General features: G+C 27.2%; 1 protein-coding gene across 2 annotated transcripts in view; it reads right to left on the reverse strand.

Annotated features, from left to right (window-relative positions):
• The window catches only part of LOC109605824 (LIM domain only protein 3), a 130,859-nt gene that overhangs the window by 91,540 nt on the left and 17,909 nt on the right, over positions 1 to 21,410 (reverse strand). The gene's annotated exons all lie outside the window — the stretch shown is intronic.

Genomic DNA, 21,410 nt, shown 5'->3' on the forward strand with positions numbered 1-21,410 from the left:
GCTAACACGCAGATACGCTCATTTCTAAGCTTTTAATGCAGTTTTAACAAATTATGACGAGAATAGGACGTGTCTGCGGTTTTTCGTTGGTATTCATTGAATTTTACGTTGTGTTTATTGTATAAATATGTGGTGTTGTGGTTTAGTTTTAGTCAGACTGATTTTGTATGTGTTTTGAACGCAGAATTTATTCGTCTGTTATCTGTCAACATTAGGTAAGTTTTGATATAATTGTCTTTAGGATTTTTTTTATTTTAATTGCACTTAAAACTTTTTATGGGATAAGAATAATGAACGAATAAGTTGCTTTAATAAAAGTTAATGTAAAGAGCTTAAAAATTACGGCTCTAAATAAGGGATCAATTTGAAAACAAACCCTTTTAAATTTTTAAATCTTTATTAGTACAAATTTTCCAAAACGAGAAAACACGCAGTATACCATGATTTCTGGGGCAATAAAGGAGCGCATTTCTATTGTATTATTCATCATAACAATACAAGGAATATTGCTTATATAGTCATTATGCCAGCTATAAAATACAGATGGTAAGTGTTGAATTATACAAGAGTTCACTTTTAGCATTGCACAGGCAATTTGTAGATAGGTTTTAAAATTTAAGTCGAAGTCGGCATCCGAGCGGAGTGCGGTGCGGAGCGGTGGGAAAGTAAGGCCGAATGGAGTTGTGCCTTCTTCTTGTATAAGGGAGAGTGCTTGTTGAAATAAAGCCTAAAAAGAACTGTCACGTTGGTTACTCCAACTTTAAGCCACTTCCATCGCATCAACAGTGCTGGCGTCGCACACACGCTTCGATTTATTTATGGGCTATTTATTCAACTTCTTCAAATTTTCATTTAATGTAATTGGAAATTTCAAAAGCAAGAGGTTTTATTTTATCGAATACGAATCCTTAAATGGAAGATATTAAATTAATGCATTTAACTTCAGAGTTTTTATTTAATATCAAATTTGAAAAAACATATGAAAGTTTAATTTTTTTAATTTTTTGATACATATTTACAATTTTTAAGTTAAGAATTTTGTTAACAACAAACAATTCTAAAGATAATTGAATAATTAGAAAAATCTTAAAAGAATAAATAATTTTTAATTCTCATAAATACTTTAAATATAAAATAAATAGTTATTATCAAAAAATTCACTGAAAAAATAGTGTTAGAAAAAAAACAAAAAACTAAAAATTCTAAGAAAATTAATTTGAGAGGAGAAACCCAAAATGTATGATTTTTTTCATATTCAATGATATTTAATTAATTTTTTTTTTCATAATTATGTCCCCATTATAAAAAAATATATAGTTATTATGTAAATAATAATAATAATAATAAATTCACTAAGGAAATATTGTTATAAACAACAAAAAATGGTGAATTCTAAAGAAAATTAATTTGACAGCAGAAGAAACCCTAAAATAAAAAATAAATATGTTCAATTTTGTTTTAACTACTGATATTAAATTAAATTTTTTTAATATTATCCTTAAACAAAGTAATATTATCAACAAATTCATTGATAAAATATTGTTAAAAATGAGAGAGAAGAGTAACCCTAAATGTCTGATTTTAATGATATTAGATTAATACTTTTTGATTTATTTTGTATTCTCATTAACTTTTTTGTTTTGTGTTTTATTTACATTCTCGTTATAGAAAAATCCAAATTCAATGTAAAATGCATATACGTATTAATTATATATTAAAAAAATAATAAGTTGAACCCAAATATTGTGTTGATTCGGCGCCGCTGTCGGTTTCTCACTCTCGGCACTTGGCCGGATCGGACCGGGGGGCGGCATTCGAATCCTCCCAGGGCCGGGTGCCGATCGAAGGGCTCGTACCATCGCAGCCGGACCGGGCCAACACTACAAATGTAATATTAATCAGGACGGGTGGGCGACGGGCGACGGCCGACGCCGGGGACCCGCCGAACACTGCATTAAGGTAATGGACGCCACTTCAAGACGACGACGCCGCCGCTCGCCAACACTGACCCGCTCCCGGGGTTCCGGCTCTTTCCCATAATCTGATCGGATGTCGCTGGTACGTCGAGTGTTGTATTTGAAATGGACACGATTCGGGGTTAACGTAACCGGATATTTAATAATTATGCCAGCTAACTTGCATAAAGGAACTTTCAAACAATTATTTTTAATTGCTGTGTTTAACATGGTGTCGTTTCATAGTATATAAAACAAAACGTTAAAAAAAATACATAATAAATATAGTTTTAAGAATACTTATTTTGATGTCGATTCATTCTTAATTATCACCTAAATTTTTGGACATTTGGTTGTTTACAGAAATATCTTGTTTATCTTCTTTATAGAAATTATATTTTGTTTTTAAGAATAAGACAAATAAGTTAAAAATAATCAAAACAGAAATATCCTATTAATTGATTGATATTCTGTTGACTTTTTGCCATACAATTTAAACTGCAATGATGTGCCAAATGTACTCCGGCTTTATATATTACGGATAGGAAACATTTTAGTTTCTACTATTTTATTTACGACAGCATTATCCTTATGGGCCGGAATTTTATATATCAACATTAATTGAAATAGAACTTGAGGACTTACCCTCATTGTTTAATGCATTATTCGTAGCAATGATAAATTGATCCAGGGAGAAAGCACCAACACAATTTTGTTAATGGCCAATCGTCAAAAGGCTTTTCCACTTTATGTTGCGTTCCTGATACTTGAACAAAAAAAAGCGCCGATGCGGGAACAATTTCATTAAATATTGCGTGATCTCGGACCATGTGCTTCAAAATTACAAACATTATCCATTAGTTTATACCAAAGAACGTTTATTGAAGTCAGCACTACAAAGTTTTGGTTAGACAAAGAAATTTAATTTTATTTGAGCGTAATACAAATTTTACAATGACCGTTGTTGCACTTTTTAATCGTGGAAATTCCAGTTGAGCTTTGTGTTCGACGTCACCGACTTTCTGTTACGTTACGGTGGAAACTGGAGTCATTAGTAAACAGCACCATCCAGATTATCGAAACCCTTGTAGGTAATCCAATAGAAAAATTTGTAAAAAAAGGCCACTGAACTAAAATATTTACAGCTTAATCTTGGACACACAAACAAAGAGTCATCAGAAAAAAAAGGAAACAAAAGGAACGATGTATTCGGTCATTACATTAGATATCCATGGGATTGCGTTTTCGAATGCCCAAACGTAACATATGTTACAAAAGTCATTTCTTTTTATTGACTATCTGCTTACATTGTGCACCCACTTTGTAGCGTTTACCTCTTCCTGTATTACCGCAAGTATCTTTTATTCTTTCCCTTTTGCCTCGGGGGGAATTGCCAAAACGTGCATGACCACAGTACATAACTCTGAATTATTAATTTTTGTACTTTATATAAGGAAACTGAATCACTAAATATTTGATAAGCAATTATTGAGTCTTAATTTGATATGCTGGGGTTGATGGCAATCAATATTAATTAGTCACTTCTTTCGAAACATTATTAAATTAAATGTATTGTTAATTAGATTCATGCACACTCTTCATTCAATCAAATGTCTTTTATTTATCTCTGATTGCTACTTTGTTATAAGGCAGTATAAAATTACAACATTCAATTTTTTAAAATACAAATTGTTTATAGAAATCATTACAATTTGAGAATTTAGTTTTAGTAATTTTAAAATTTTACTTCTAACAGCAATGCGAAACATGCCTTTTTTTAAAATTTTACAATGTTTATATAAGTAGATCAATTTTGAAATAATATTAGTATTGTGATGAGTTAGTTCTACTTAATACAACTTTTCATTCTCGAAAAAACAATTTATTGCACATTCCTAAATTCATAATATTCACATTTTTCAAAATTTAAATTGTGTAAGTGTAATTAGTATGCAACCCATATTACACACATATCTACAAAGTAAAGACATTTCTTTAATTACAATATTATATTATTTAAACTTCAATGTTATCATATTTACTATGTGAAAACTATAAAAAAAGTTATTTGTAATATACAAACGAAAGAAAACTTGTATAGAGCATGTAGCATGTATAGAGTTCTTTTTTTGTATCTTTCTCTGGATACTTTCCCCACTACGGCTCGTTATTACAAGATGGGGTATAATGCTGTTTTTTTGTATGGAAACAAATGCTGAAAAATTTTGTGAACCCTAACTAAGGTAATGATCTAACTTTCCTTAAAGAATGTTACTAATGTTAACAAAGTAGCAACACAAGTAACTAAGTAGAAACACGAAGATGTAAAACGTTTGAAATATTTGTCAAAATCACAAAAGTACGAATCAACAACATTAGAGGTACAACAATAAAATGAATAAAAGGAGGATTATTTTAAAAAAAGAGATTTAATCTTCTGCGAAAATATTCAGATAAATCTAGATTTAATAAATTTAAATTTACACCAATTACATAAGTTGTAGAAATACGTGTTTCATTTTAATGACATCAACTGCCAGATAACAGACAATATTTTTTGAACAGGATTTCAAAAAACATTTACAACATAGACAATTAAAGTTTTATGAAATCGTCAATACAATACCACGGCGAATGTCACCAAATTTCAATATCGTAAATAATTAGGTCAACGATTAAGTAAATTATTGGTAAAAGCATTACGGTCATAGCATGACCCTTTAAACAAATTTGTACACCGATATTTTTGCCCATTAACCCCTACAAATCATTAAAATCGGTATTGACATTGCCATTTTAAAAGATGTCATTGTTATAATTAGTTATTAATAAAGCATTACTCAAGGAAAAGACTATAAAATCTTGATGCTAAATGAATATATTTCGAAACAATCCTTGACTCTCTTCTTCAAATAATATCGACATAATTCATTATCATTTTTATTTTGTTTACAGTTTCTTTATATATGCAACCCAGTTAACACGAACAGCAATTCTCAATCGGATTTCATAAATTTAACAACATACTTCTTAAACTTATTAACATGAAGTTAATTATAGTTATTAAAAATTCCTTTACAATTTACATTTATAGGTGAGCATATATTAATTGCTTTATTTTATGTGTAATAAATGTTTCCAAACTTGTAATAATATTTATTTGAAATTATATTGTATTCTAATGTACTTACGTGTAGTATGTCACGTTTTATTTGAAAATCGGTTTAAAGAATATATACATTAATTATTATTGAATAAATAATAAAATTTTATACATTAAATTAAATTTAAATAACCACAATATTCATGTAGCAATCATTTTTACAAAGTTGATACATAAATACCAGTAACATGCTTTTTTAAATGTTGTTCAAATATTTCAGGATTTTTGTGTCAAAAATCTAATATTTAATTAATTTTGTATATATGGATTTGATATACATGATGCAATTTTTTGTATCTTTAGCTTATTCCCATATTTCCTCAAAAACACTACTAAACTTGTACATGTTTTTTTCAGTGGAAGAGATACGTTAAGCGTTTAAGACACGGACTGACGCAGTGAACAATAAAAGAGTAGAAGATCCCATTTGACCTTTTAATGGTCAGTCTTAATATGAAACAATTGGTAACAGCTGTTAATATGTATAAGTATGGTCCGCTTGTCCCGCCAATTTACTTGATTTAAACATCACAACTATCATTTATTAATAGGGTTCCAAGACTGGCGTACTAAACTAAATAAATTTAACCGACGTAACGCTATAAATAATATTGTAAGGTAAATATTATACCACCACTTATTATCAATGTTGTTGTGATGTTGTTAATAAATTTAATAATAAGAAATTAAGGACAAACATTTAGATCAATTTTAGATATAAATAGAACAGGAGCAATTAATTGCTCCTACCAATGGAACTAAAAACTAAATAGGTTACAATTGTTAAATGGTTTTAAAATTACATTACATTATCACTCAACAAAATATTATAAGTTTGACGATTATAATTTGCTGAATTAATATTTACTTACCATTTTGTATGGAAACATATATAGGATGCATAAAACTCTATCGTTTATTATTTGAGTTATCATTAAAAGCAAGTCATAAATGAGAAATTTACTTCCGTGTTTCCGTCCTAAATGAGCTACGGTGTATAAAAATTTAATTTCAAAAAATAAGAATCCATCAAAAAATATATTGGACACAAATAAACGATATAACCAATAAGCAATGATTGCAGATCGGTTCATTAATGAAAAATAATGAGCAAAGAAAGCAACAAAATTCTAATATTTTAATATTTTGAAATGAATGATTGAAATACTTTCAAAATCATTAAATATATGATAACATTTAATTATAAAAATCTATTAAAATAAAATTATACATTATAAATATGTTTATTATTACACTTTTAATGAGAAATATTAATATTATATTATTATATATAATAATATTACATTTAAATGTATTATACTAATATATGTATTATTTCATATGTATTAAATTATATTTCATATTTTATTATCATTTCCATATAAACCGAAGTTTCTGAAGAATATTGTGGCAATTGCGTTATCAAGAAAAAAACCAAATATAAAGTAAATATTTTTGTGACATACAGATGCATTACCAAAAGTAAGCACTGATAAGAATATTCCTCAATAAATAAACCAGCGATAAAATTCTTTTTATTGAAAATATTTTTACAAATAAACAAATTTTAATAGTAAAAATCAAATAAACAAATGTTTTTTTTAATTAATATTTTCGTTTATAATTTTTGATTGAGTAGAATTTTTATTTGATATTACATGCTTTATATTAGTTTCAATAAGAAAAAAGAAGAAATACGTTGTAATGAACTTTCTACCTAAATTATTGAACCATATTTAACTTTTAACATTAAAAAATAGTTGAAGTGAAATATTTCGGAAATTAAATAAGCACTAAAATAAATATAAATTAATTTCATTAATTGCTAATTTTAATTTCCTTCTGATCGTAACTTTTACAACACTGTTCCCATTCTTATTACAAAAAAAAATAAAATGATAAATTACTTATTACAAATTTTTAGAAAAAGAACAAAATAATGAAATAAGTAGGATAAAAATTGTAATTATTATTTATTTTGTGGCAGAAAAATTTGTAGATTGTGCAATAAACATTGACTGTCTTTAACATTTCATATTTTCTCTATTATTTAACCATTAATAGCAACATAAACATCGACTTAGCATCTGAATTTTCCACTTAGGTTGTGTCAAAAATTACATAACTCGTAAGTGTGTATGTGACTGAGGTGCGTAATTAGCAATTGGGTACTATACTTATTGAATAATTCACAGTCTAATTGTCGATGTTAAAATAATATTACTACTGTGCTAAAACGTCGAAGAAAGTTTATGTCGTAGCAATTTTTGCAAATGGGGTCTTACAAAATGCCCTACTTTATTAGAAATATTTCTTCATAAGGTAATTTGTAAAAGTCTACATATATGGACAAACGTTTTTGAGTTACATTAAGTAAACAATAATAGAAGTTATTAAAATTGTAGAGTATGAAAAGGAATCTTTACTGCAAAAGATTTGAAATTTCGGGTTTATATGTTATTATTTTTAAATTTGAATCTGATCCGATAGATGGCCTGAAGCAGCAAATCTTGAGTTAACCAGTGAATGTTCATGTTTTAGTTAATATCTTCACGAAACAAATTTTATTTAATTAAAAGATCCACTCCTTTAAACCCAACAATCTTATTTGGCGGTGATACATCAACTCTACTGATGTAAGGACGAGGACATTTCAATACACTTTATAAAACAGTCAGTTTACGAGCAACAACATAAAAACAACAACATTTGAATGCGTATAAAAAATCTGATGGGCAAAAGACCCAAAATTAATATTCACGTCCTGTAGTGTTGGTACATTATTATGCCTGTAAGTCATCGTATTCTTCGTCGTCGGTTGGATGATCGCTACGCGACTTACATTAATAATGTCAGATTCTTATAACATCACTTTTCACTTTCTTTGGCATGCAATATCGAATGGCGATAGAAATGCAATACTCCAGACTTACTGTTACGTTTTAAATTGCAACACGAAATTTTTAATACACATGTGTAATGAAAACAATATTTCAATAATATCCAATAGCAGTGAAACATTTTTTATTTTCGAATCGAAATACCATTGTTGTTGGAAATATTTATTATTTGTACTATTTTATTATACTATTAATAGTTCTAAGAATTTGTTTAATATAGTTTTTTAAACATTTATTTTATTTAAAGTTTTTACTGTATTAATTCCGACATAAATTTTTGCTTTTAGTTAATATTTTTTTTAAACTATGATAATGATAAATTGTTGAACAATTTGCAAGTATTTTATTTAAATTAATATTTATATAGATCATTTTCATTAATTTATAATAAAAGTAGTTATATATTATTGGAGCACAAAACACTTAAAATAAAAATATTAATACATTTTTTCAATTTAAATGTAAAATATTGTTTAATTGTTTATTTACGAAGCATGTTCCAGTACTTCTGAATTAAGTATCAAATTAACTTTTCATTTCAAACCAAACACTAAAGTTAGTTACTGGAGGTAATAATAACATACTCAGAAATGTTATGCTTTTTAATATATTTTTTAATTATTATTAATATGATCTAAAAATGTGTGTTATATTTTAAAAATAATGAAGTTAGTTTTATATTTATTTTTATTAATTTTTAAAGGGAGATGACCTTTTCCTATATTTCATAAATAATTTAAAAAATATTCCCATATGCAAAACATTTTTATTTTGTAAAAGTAATACCCTATTTTTTCAATAATTGTGTAAAATATATTGTTTGTTTTAATTATTTATTTACAATTTAATTGTCAGAACTCTAAAGTTACTGGAGATAGAAACTCTCACAAATGTTTCGTTAATTAATATTTTTTTTTAATTATTAATGTGATATAAAAAATTGTACGTTTATAGTTTAAAAATGAATGGATTTGTTATATTTCATAAATAATTTGAAAAATATTCTCATATGCAAAATATTCTTTAATTTATAAATATAATATCATATTTTTTCAACAATTGAATGTAAGATATTTGTTTTAATTACTTGTTTACAAAGTTAGTTCCAGACCTTATAATTTAAAGGGTAGATCATTTTTTCATTTTATTTCAAATAAATTTATTAATGAGATCTAAGATTACTAGAACTTTTTTGAAAATATAAAAATTGTTTTCCTTCATTTTTGGATGTTAATATTTAATAATTAGAAATTTATTCATAATTTACAAAAAAGTGTATATTATTTAAAAAATATTTATAATTTTCTTAATTAAATAAAAATAATTATCTTAAGTACAACGTGTTGCTTATAATATGTGAATTGTCACATATCAGATTATTTTATTTTGCTTAAATTAACGGTATTAGATTATGAATTATAATTATGTTTCATTTTTGCAAAATAAAGTAAAGGCTTAACGAGAGATCATTAAAACCATTCGAATATTAAAACATAATATAAAACATATTCAAGGACTGCATACGATATGCGATTAAAACATTAATAACTTAATATTCTTGGTAAGTGCAGCTTGTGGTTTTGTACGTTTACTGGCAACAAAAATGCTTATGCATCAGAGAACGGAAACATAATCACTTTCAAACAACAATAACAACATCGACGACAAGCCATCTTTAAATATGGCTTATTTAATAACAGCTATAAACGTAACACACATTTATTATTATTCGTTAGCGACAATTTATAATGTTAACAAGAAGCCAGCCGCCGCCATGCTGTGGAATTGTTTAGCGTCTGTTGCGTCGCGACGCTTTGTTACATTGGCCGGAAAAGGGACCAATAGAAGACGCAGTTGGATTGGGATGTGCCACGACGCTTGCCGTATTTAAAAAGTAGATTCACTTTAAAAATATCATTTTATTAAATAATAAGCTTAATAATATGTTTATTGAAATCACGTATTTTTAATTGGAAGAAATTATAAGTTATAAAAAATAAACAATTACGTGAGAGATTTATTGCCATTCATCCCACAAAATACATAACCAAATTTACTTTCTCCAACTAAATTAATACATCCTTAAATATTTGATACTTTGGTTTGCAAATTAATTTACTTCATAATGCAGGAAATAGTTATTACACAGACTTGTGTAATGTTCTGTTTATACGTGACACGTGAAATTTCTTTTGAAAAATGTCAAACTGTTTCGATAATTGATTGATTTAAGTAATAATTATAATGAAATAAAAAATGCTTCCTTTCACGTCCTACACATCTTTACTTCTGGGTTTTGAAAGCCTAACAATGTCGAAGCAAGGTCACCCATCACGATTAATCCTTCTTAGACCGCGTTAGATCATACACAATTTTAATTAATGCAAATAATATTTATTCGTCCAAAACATCAGTCTCAGCTTCACATATGGTTAGTAAAAATTTCCGGAAATTTATTCAAAACAATTAAGGAAGTAATTTGATATGCATTAAATTGTTCTGGAAAAAAGAACAGCATAATTGTCAATGCAAAAAAGTTACAGTTACATGTTTTATGATTATTAAACCTCTTAAAGAAGACGTTTAAAATGATTCTTCTTGGAAACGACTAACTGAACTAAGCATTCACACAATTTAATTAGTATGTGGTGTCAGAATCAAGAAATTAAACATTTTCAATTTTCCTTCAGTTCATTGTGGTGATCTCTCCATGGAGGAATTTCTTCCATACATAAAACCCAATGGAAAATGGTGTAACGCCAGTAACCTCCAAAACGCCGATGTATTTCATAATGGCGGCAACACAGACGTGAGTTTTTCATAAGATTACATAACGTCGAATGGTCTAACATCTACTGGTTAGATGGACGCGTGAATTAAATAAATATGTAGGTACCACTTTCAGTCTACGGAGGATTGCTTCTTTGTTGCGCGCATTCTTTTCCAAATGGTAAGCATTTCTCTTTCATTTCACGGTTATATTCCGCCGCAACGTTGCCGGTTACGGTACTTTCACTTATGGTGAGAGATACGTAATCACCACGTGACGTAGGATGTGTCTCTTATGTTATTTTAAGAGATGTCCTTAAGAAACGTTGGCAATTACGGAGTTTCTCCGTGAATTGCCTTAAGAATTTTCGATGCACTTACACCAATGTACATTGGTAGCTGGGAACAATTCGAACATTATATTTAACAAAATGCGGAAGAGAACTTTTTCAAACCTATTTTGTATACAAAGTAATTAAATTACCACTGATCCAATTTGAAAACATATAGATTACAAAATGATCGAAAGTATCTTACCTAATCAGTATCGAAATGGATATTGTTGTAAACAATATTGATAATAGTATTTTCACGTCGGTTTACAAAAGATGTCATTGACATTACCTGCACTATTTATTCGATTATATAAGTCTTCAATCGCTTAACTAATCATTGCTCAAAACTTCAAACAGGCTGTTGTCCTTTTATTACATATAATATCCGAGTACTACTCTGTAAAATTCAGATTATTATATATTAACAATCCATGTCATTCTATCAAAAAATTGGACAAAGATTTTGATTACTAAATGATGGACTGCTATCGAGTCCAAACGATCAAAGCAATCTATTTCTTGCAAATTGGCCAATTTCAGGAAATACTTATACAACGAGCTTCTTTGGTCACTAGCAGAAAGCATTCTACTCCTTCATGATAACACAAACCGATATGTCGCATTGGAAACTCAAAAGAAGCTTCAAAATGTTAAACAGGAAATTTAACATAACCCACAACCAGTCGAGACATTTCTCCATGAGACTATTATTTATTTTTGTCAGTGTCCAATCTTTTACGTAATTATACAATCTAAAGAAAAGGTCAAACCTGAGGCTGATGTTTTCTCCAAGAACCTAAAAATTTTTTCTCGTTTACTCAGCAAAAAATTATGTATATGTTGAAGATGATTATTTAGTTGGTTTAGTTTAGTAGTTAAATAGATAAAAAAGAGAATCATTTATCTTTAAAAATAAAGTTTTCTTTAATAAATTGAAAACTATTATATATAAATTTATTAATTTCAACTTGAACATAATTTATTTTTCACAGAATATTTTATAAATTAATTATTTAAATATAACAATAATTATAATAATTTAATTCCTCATGATTTGAATCTTGTGATAGATGTAATTCCACAGCATTTCCTTGACATACTATAATAGTAATGTAATGATATGTACTATAATTTAAATTAATTTTTAATGTCTTGACTATTATTATTATTATAGTTAGTACAGAAGCCATGTGTACCTAAATTATCTAGAAAGTAACTTGAGAGTTGTACGCACAATTAAAGAATCTTACTAATTTTGACATTATAATTGTTTAAAAAGAGCGTCGAGTAAATTATTTATTCTGCATTAATTAAACATTAATAAAATAAACAAACCGATATAATCACACAATGATTAATATTTAAATTAACAAATAATTAATAATAATGCATGAATAAAATAATCAGAAAGTATTTATATCCCATAAAGAATTGAGATGTCCCAGGCCAATCAACGGGCAGACCGTTAAGTTTACGTAACAAGAAAGTTTCTCGTTCGAAGTAAAATCTACAGTTAAAAACATTTGATCATAATAGAGAGCATATCATAGATGGTGAAAGTGATTAAAGCGAGAAAGAGAGTGAAACCGAGCTTCTTGCGACCGTGACCCGCACTACACCGGTGTATTATATTGTTTTTTTAATGAATATGTCTTATGTTATTATTATATTTAATGTCTGGCAATTTTGTTGGGGAATGACTAAAAGACTTTGCCTACTAATTCCTTTATAATTAAAGGTTTAAATCAAAAAACATGAATAGAAACCATTTAATAAGTCAAACATTTTTAATAAATAGTATTTTAATAAACAGTAAAGTACTAAATTAGTACTCCTTCCATTAGATACACACGACAACTAACCATATATTACGTTTATTTAAACTATGCCAAAAGATTTTATGCTGATATTTCCAAAAAAAAATATTCCAAACAGATGAGTAAAAAGTTGACATCTTGCTCAAATGTTATACATAAACGTATACATGCATTTAAAACACTTTCGTCTGGTAAATGGATGAATTTCATTTTTTTTTTCTTTCAATAGAACATTGCAACATTCTGTTCGTTTCTCAGACATTCTGTTCCGGGTGTGCAAACTAGGAACTTGAGTACTCGGTTCCTGCTACGCTTTTCAGATGTTGAATTAATTTTTTGCAATTGTACATTTACTTAAAATGTGTTCGATTCTATTACGACACACTTTGTTTCGAAAGTCGTGGAATCTTCATTGCTTCGGGGTAAACAATACATTCAAGTGCTTATTTATTTTTTTTAATTTCATGGAAGACCATGTGTAAAATATTTAATATAAAATTCTATACTTCATGTATCATTTGTGTTAATTATAATTGTTATCAAAAGTATGAATTTTAACAGTAATTTACTTTACCTTATGTAGAAATTGTCTGTCCAATTTAAATACAAATTTATTTGTCTAATGAAAAAAAATACATATAAATAAATAAAATTAGAAATTTTATAGTTATTTTCTTTTTCCTACAATATATGTAATGTTTCTAAAATATACTTAATGATGTATAAATATTTCTCATCGTTTTTAAGTAAATTTTAAATTATATTTTAGAAAGAAACAAAATATAATTTTACTGCTTTTCGTTAGTAAAATTTTTATACATGAAATTATGTTGTTATTTTTCTTTTTCAAACTCATTTTAAAACACAAATTAGAATATTTCCTGAATAATGTCTTTCCTTCGCTCCTTTACTTTTATTTATTTGAAAAAATTTGTTATTAAGAGTTTTTCAATTTCTTTGTAATTCAAAGCAGTAATTGTAATAAGGTAAAGCTATATGCTTTCAAATGTTTTTTACTGCCACATTTTAAGTTAATGTCACGTTTTCTAGGCTACATCATAAATTATGTTGCTTTTAAGGTTTTATATCATGTTAATTTAGTGGTAAAAAATATATGTTTTGAAATGTTTTCAGTCGTAGTGTTTTTTTTACTTGAATGTCACATTCTTCTACTTTAAATTATAAACTATGTTGTCTTGCATGTGGTAAATAAATTTTATTCAAAAATAATAAAATATTGAAAAATAAACGATTTTCATTTATAATTTATTTTTCTGTAATCTAATAAAATATATTAAGTTTATGATCAATACAATAAAATTAACATGCGTTCCTTCTTTCCAAGGTATAAATTCACATCTTCTGAAGGTTTATTGATAAATATTACTATTTTAATATAAAATTAGAACATTTAAGGATAAAATATTAAAAAAATAATATAAATATGACTTAAGAAAGAAGTTAACATCAACAAATACAAATAAATTTAAATTATAAACTAAATAATCAAAGACTGAACAAATATATCCCAAATTACAGAGTAGTATATGCTTATATGCCTTATGTTATACCTATGTAGTATATTTCCTTAATAGTCAGTTTTCTGATTAATGCCTCTTTTGTCTAGAATGAGCAAATGGAACTTCCAAAGTCATATTTTTTTTAATTACATGTCGTTTCACGATTGGAGATTAACTTAATAAATAGGAAAGTCCCAGTTAATCATATTAAACAATTAGAATCATTGACTGGAAATATCAAGCATCTAAAATAAATTATACAAACACAAATGAAATTTTTATTCAGTAAAATTAGTATTTATTTTTATTGTTTCCTTTTATTCACACCTTTTTATTATTTTTGAGAGTACCTTAATTTGGATTAATTTTACAGCTTTGCGTTAAAATTATAATAAAAATTTATCATTTGAAGAAACCCAAGAACACAAACCTTTGCGTATTCTAATCTTGACATTGTTTTCACGATATGTGAAATGTGCAAATTCTTCACTTTATACCCGAAGAAATGTGGAGTACGTGACCGTTTCACAGCGTAATCTCTTTATTATCCAAACACAATTGCCAATAACAACGGAAGATAAATTCGTATCGTTGGCGGGAAGCAGACTCTCGAATAATTCTGTTTTCGATTTGATCCGACCTTGGGCCAGTCGATAAATAAGTAAAACAGATCGTCACTTTGATTCATTCCGGCCAGCGGATTCTAGAAGCGTCGATTGTTGACTAATAAACATTTCTTGGCTACCAATTAACAGGTATCCGTAATTAAATGCGATTTTTTCTTATGCAGGTTAACAATTGTTACGACACACATTGTTTATCTTAAATAATTGTCAATCGTTGCTTAATGAAATGTTTTATATTTTGTTTCTCAATCTCCCGGCTAAATAAATAACAGGATCTCTAATGATGCAATTCATATTGACGTCATATTTTTTTTCAAAAACATATTAACCCTCGTAGATAACATTTAACATACGACACTATTATGCTCCTTTATTGTTGTTATCTGAATGTATATTCTCCATTTTAATTAGTACTTTTCTAAGATTATCTGGTTAAACAAAAACTGTCGCATATAAATTTAACGTGATAACCTTTAATATTAAATAACAAAAGTGTTTCCTTGTTAATCTCCACCAAATTATATATTGATAATGGGCCAACTACTCAGTTTGTACAATGTACATATTTATTTTTAAATTTATTTGGTGGCTGATTCAAAATAAGGTGCCTTGAACTGATTACAGAAATTCATATACAATGTTAATAATTATCATTAATCAAATTGGTAACAATTGGTGGAGGCGCCGGGTAATGGTGAATGGTGCTTCCGGTGTCAATAAGAATTAAATTCTGGATATATCAGAAGATTAATAAATAGTCCAATTGTACTTTGAATAAGATAAATGGCACTCGAGTCAATGAGATATTTTGAACGGAGGAACGTCACCTTCGTCAGAGACAATCATTCAATTTTTTAACACAGTTGTCTATTGTTGAGTTTTTAACATAATTTAAAATTTCTTATAATTAACAAAAATTGTAAAATATATATTTATATATTCTAAATTAAAATTACATAAATGTAAATATTATTTTATAAACTTAATATATAAATATAATATATTTATATTTATATTTATTATTTATATTAATTTTTCCACAATTTGAAATATTATATATATCCAATTTAAAGATCATCTTTGAATATTTTGTTAAGAAATTAGTTAGTTTAATTAATATTATAAGAAAATGATATAAAGAAGTTAACATCAACAAATACAAATAAAGTTAAATTATAAACTAAATAATCAAAGACTGAACAAATATATTCCAAATTACAGAGTAGTATATACTTATAATTAAAAGCAGAACTTTAGAAATTATATGTCATCACATTAATTTCAAATTATTATGATAATATATAATTAATAATTTGACCTTGTGGTAAATTATACACATACTCATTTTTAAATTAAAAAATGTATTTTTTAAGATATTTTACACTTATTTTAAATGTTTGTATTAGTATATAAACCATTATTAATTATTAGCAACCACAAAAATGATTAAATATTAATAATAAACAAAGATATAATCTTATGTATTACAATGTATTGTATGTTTACAAATTTATTTCAACTTCATTTAAAGATAATATATTATTCACAAAACAAAATATTTTAAATGTCATCTAAATTAAAATAACATAAATCAATTTATTATTCGATTCTAAATACATAATATTATAAACAAACTGTCTTTACATTAATTTATCTTTTAATCAACATTTTAATATATACGGATAAATAAAAATAAATTTAACATTTAATATTTAAATAAAAACAAAAAAGAAATTAATATTAATCCAATACAAATTATTTGACGTCGCCATTTTAATTTAACCTTGATCTAAAGATGTTAAAATTATTAACACCTTTCAACCATTCACATTTCGATATAACATGGAGATAGTTACATATCACTTCCCTATTCCAGCCAAATGTTACTGATGATAGAAAGTCTTGTTAGCAAACATCACATATTGCCACCCTAATTAACTAACCACGTAACTTCCAAATGACAAATGATTAGAGAGTCAAAGAAATCTTCCTTAATAAACCGCATATCCAATCGTAACCATTTAATTCTAGAATTATACAGGTGTATTTAACTAATTTAAGAATGTCTTTATACACAATCCACTATTATTAACACTTTACAAAAGAAGTTTTGAACTGTAATTTGAAGATAATTGAAGGCATTAAGATTGATATATATGTAGACTACATAATGTAGTTTAAACGGTGCTTTTTCTACGTCTATCTCTTTTGACTAGAAGGTATTTTTTTCTTTATACGTTGTTAATTTAATAGATTATTGTATTTTAATTTTGAATCTCAATGTATTTTTAATTATTTTGCGTACGTAGTAGATTAGATATTAAAATTTTAATGTAATAAAAAACACTCTTGACAGTTAGACAACATAATTTTCTATATAATTTATTATTTTATTACAAATTAATAAATGAATGGCGTCTTTAAAATCCTAACGGTTGTCCGTACTTAGGGTGGTTACACCACCCGTCGACATTATTGTAAAACGCACTCTGTGGGCAAAATGGAAAAAGGGACAAAGTCCCCATTTCCGGAATCAGGTAAACGTTCGTAGAAAATATAAATTATTCATGGTCATCTACGCTTATCAAAATAAACAATTAGGTTGGGGACGGAATGGCGACCCACTGAAATGAAAATTACGATTCTGGTTATGTTTTAAATTCACTTCAATTCGTCTTAATGTTATGAGAACAATCTCAAAACACAATGGGTCTCATAAATAAGAGTAAGTTTAGTATTAGGAAAAACTTGTACTCGTCAAGTGAGAACAACTTTTACTACTCTTTGTTTATATTTTATTTACATAATTTGTTTTACCCAGAAAGAAGAAATAACTGAGAATAAACGCAAGAAAATTTAATCAAATACTATAAAAAATATCAATTTTAATCTGTAATCTAAATTTCGTCTAAAATATTTTTAGTTTAAATAAACTTCCAATTTATTGTTCTACTGGAGTTAAGATAATGAAATTAAAAGAATGAACTATCTTTAGAACGTTCTCCTTGATAAGATTAAAAATTTACGATTTGTTTATTAACTAACAAAAAGATAATAAATATGACAGTTTGATAATTATGTCTTATGGTGAAAATACAAGTTTATTTTGTTTTAGGCGGCTGTAATATTCCAGAAACAATAAACAATCAGTTATCAGTCCTTTTTCCAAAAAATTAAATATTTTAACTTAAATTTAATTGGGAACTTAATTGTTAAGTCATCATCTTATGTAGAGAGATATTTATCACCTTTTATTCTATGATTTAGAAACTTGTGATGTTTAATTCCACCACACACTCATTAATATTCAACATCTTCTTGTGAAATTTGATTTCAATTAAAAATTAGATGTCTCAGAGTTTTTATACACTTTTCCTTTTATCTTCTGAGCCAAAAAGGTTCAAACTAAGCAATGACTCACATGCTGTAGCGATATTAACATTTAAGAAAAATCCATTAACCTTTGAACGAGTTTTCTGAAGATTACATCAAAGAGTGTTCGTAATTTTATTGGAGTTTGATATCATAATTTTATTAACGTGTATAGCTTGGTTTAAAAATCACAGTGATGCAATATAAATGTGGTAGCGTCTATTTATTTTATCTAATGTGTCTACCAAATATTGATGTCAAAGGCAGCCCGTATATGTTCATTTTTAAATGGTAATGAACACCGATAATGAATGACGTACAGTGTATCACAAATATTTTCGTGTGTTTATCGCTAGGTCATCCGCAATGCCCAATTAAATTTTTGACTAACCCTAATCTCACATTTTAACAAGAATCTCTTTAAGAAGAATAAATGAGATATTGTTCTCCAATCGTTGTTTATATAATCGATATATGATAAGTTTCTATATATAAGTAAGAGTCTAATATAGTGCACAATTAAAATATGTTTGAAAAAGGAGAATTATTGAAGACGTCCGTCCTTTTCTATTAAAATTCAATAATACTAAACGTAGCTTAGAATCACGTAGGATTTTCATTATTAAATTTCAAGGACCAATATTGGTTTTTAAAATGTCATGAACTGTTGTTATTCTGTTTCTAAAATTAATAAATAGATAATCTCTATTTTACTTTTAATCTCTCTGTCATATTTAAAGATGGACATATATAGGATAACCCACCAATTGTTCCTCATTTGAACCCAAGAAGCAATTTCTCTTGACGGAAGCTCTAAGTTGTGGGTGGAATAACTTTAAACGGTCCCACGGAAATACAAGTTCATTTTCTAAATTTACTTTAATGACCACAAATTATGAATGTAACCAAAACTAATTAAATTAAGATATATTATAATTGTAAGAATCAATTTAAATAGTAAAAGAATTAATTTAGAATAGTAATGATCCAGGTATATTTTAAGAAGCAATTTAAAAAGAATAATTCAATCAAACGCTGGTTTTAAAAGAACTACCCTTCTGAGGTTTTATTTAAATTATTGGTTGTTGTAGTACGTTCGAATCATTGTTGATTTTTATTTATTTACATGACGTTATCGATACAAAATTTAAGAAAAATTTTTGTTTGTTTGCTTTTATCTCATGTCACAAGTTTTATCTTAATCTACCAAGAAATTTATTACCATATCATTAATTAATAGAAACCAGATAAGGATTAACTCGAACTTATAAGTTTCACATCTCTTCTAGACGACACTGGTGAGAGTTCAACAAAAAATAATCTCCACTTCTTGTCTTATCTCGAGTTTTCGAAGAACGCAGTCTCAAATTTGTGTTTTCAAATTCGATAACTCATTACACAGTTGCGGATCTTCATTTGAACCCTTCAAGTGAAAATGATTATGAAGTGGCCGACAACGTTGGTTCCGTATGTGTGTGTGTGTGTGCATTGTCGCATATGTCTGGATCTTGCGTCGAAGATGCGTGGTTGGGCACCACGTTGCCACCTGTTGATCTTTGATATATTTAATTATTCCAGGATGATGCCAACTTGCCAAAGACCAAATCACACAGCTAATGTTTACAAATATTCGCGATATTCGTCAATTTTTTATAAAATTATAATCGATATTAAACGGCAACATTTATTTTTTTAAATCCTGCAACAAAAACTGGTTATAGTGATTTTTTTATTTGTACAACAGTGTAAATTTTTTTTATTAAAAAATAATTTAATTAGGTTTAATCGATTTTTTACTTTTTTTGCCATCTATGATTGATCAAAATATACGATGGAACATATAAATTAAATTAGTTAGTATAATTTTAGGACAAATTTATAAAAAGTTCTATTTTAGATTTTGATAATTGTACTACATTGATGGTAGTTGTAACCCCCTGATATTGGGATAGAAGCCCTTCATTCTCTATTAAAAATGATAAAATAAATTAATTTATACCATTTGACAGATCCAGAATTGCTATAGGCCTCAATGTCTACGCTCTATTGAAAACAACAACATTTGATTGGTACAAAATATTCAAAGAAGGATAACAACACGTTGATGGCAAATATCGTCCTACACAACCATCCACATAAACTGATGAGCAACATGTCAGTCTAATCAAAGAATTAGTGCTGGCAAACCGTCAATTAACAATAAGATATAAGATTACTGATGATATCAAATACTATGTTCAAGGATGTTTTTGGTCTCAGATGCATCAAATCTCGATTGGTACCGAAAACACTGAATTTTTTACGAGAGTTTTTTGTCAAAAATGTGACAAATATCATTACACAACCACAGTATTGGCCTGATTTAGCTCCATGTGACTTTTAGCTAATAGCTAAACTCAAAAAACCGCTCCGGAAACATTACTTTGAGTCGATTGGGGAGACAAAGGATGAATCGAAGATGTTGTTGGTGGTCATTCCGGAAAATAACTATTTGGAGTGCTTAAAAGAATATATATAGAATTTTTTTATTTTATAACAATTCCGAGTATTTTTTAGACACAATAGTATCAATTATCAAAAGAGAGGCCCAGTCAGAGACTTTTGAACGCTCATTATTATAGTGATGGAATAAAATGAATACACAGTATTCAAATTTTTTGATCTACATTTTATCTTGTGCAGCAAGAGGCACAAATATCACTATATTCATTAAAAACAGCACATTTTATGATATTTTAACCACAGACAGGCTGCCAAAATTAAAAAGTCTAGTATTATAAAATCTGAGATTATAAAATATTCCAAGACAAGTCTTCGGAGAAATATGATTTCTAGTTTTGTATTCCTAATTAAATTACACTATTTTTTATTAAATTTGGTGGATGCTAAATTTAATGCATAACTCTTTATAATACATGTAAAAAATATATGGTCACTATCGGGTGACAAAAGA

The sequence above is a fragment of the Aethina tumida genome, chromosome 7 (assembly GCF_024364675.1).
Source record: "Aethina tumida isolate Nest 87 chromosome 7, icAetTumi1.1, whole genome shotgun sequence".
Lineage (NCBI taxonomy): Eukaryota > Metazoa > Arthropoda > Insecta > Coleoptera > Nitidulidae > Aethina > Aethina tumida.